This window comes from Capsicum annuum, chromosome 2 (genome assembly GCF_002878395.1).
Source record: "Capsicum annuum cultivar UCD-10X-F1 chromosome 2, UCD10Xv1.1, whole genome shotgun sequence".
Classification (NCBI taxonomy): domain Eukaryota; kingdom Viridiplantae; phylum Streptophyta; class Magnoliopsida; order Solanales; family Solanaceae; genus Capsicum; species Capsicum annuum.
This window is the reverse complement of record NC_061112.1, coordinates 144,155,048-144,156,102: the sequence shown is the minus strand read 5'-3', so window position 1 is coordinate 144,156,102 and position 1,055 is coordinate 144,155,048.

The following is a 1,055-nucleotide window of genomic DNA, read 5'->3' as shown; positions in this document are numbered from 1 at the left end:
TTTTTCCATGACTGACTTAACCACGAGATCACCCGTTAAATCTGTGGCACCATCGCACTGCATTCTCACAAGGTAATGATCAATGTTGAAGGTTTTGACCAACTCTTCGACGGAAGGGCTAATAGCATTTGGATCATCTCTTTTGAAAAATTTCTCCTGCCGTGTTCATTATCTCCTGCTCCTGATTGAGATAACACTTGTAAAGCAAGCTCATAGAGTGGTGGATGTCGCTGAGCTGATTCGCTTGTTCCTTTACTTGGACTTAATTCGATTTCTCTTATTTTGGGAGCCATGTTATCTTAAATTAACAGGAACATAACATAGATTATAATTGATTAATGTATAACAGTAATAAAACAGTTCCAACAGACAACTAATCTATTGCACCAGGTATGTTATCTGTTGCAACATATAACCGACCTGTTACAACGGATGAGTAATACGTGGGAACCATAAAAACAACACTATCTGTTACACCTGGTATTTTATCTGATGCAACACATAACTGACCCGTTGCAATCAATGAGTAATCCGTTGAAAATAATAAAAATAGATCACTAATCTGTTGCACCAAGTATTTTATCTGTTGCAACATATAATCGACCTGTTGCAACAAATGAGTAAATCGTTGGAAAGAATAAAAATGAATCACTAATCTGTTGCACCAGGTATGTTATCTATTGCAACTGATAACCGACCTGTATGAGTAAATCGTTGAAAAGAATTAAAACAGTCCTAATCTGTTATAAAATGAAGAGTAAATCAATTGAAAGAGTAAAAACAGATCACTAATCAATTATCTGTTGGATCAATATTGTTTAGATTTCTTCCAAACAGAAGAGTCGTCTGTCGCAACAGATGAATGATCTGTTAGATTGTTCACCTGTTGCATCAGATTTTCATAGTTCCATCAGATTTTTAATCTGTTACATCAGATTTTTAATCTTTTGCATCAGATTTTAAAAGGAAGAGTAAACCGTTGGAAAGAATAAAAACAGATCACTAATCAGTTATCTGTTGGATCAATATTTTTTAGATTTCTTCCAAACAGAAGA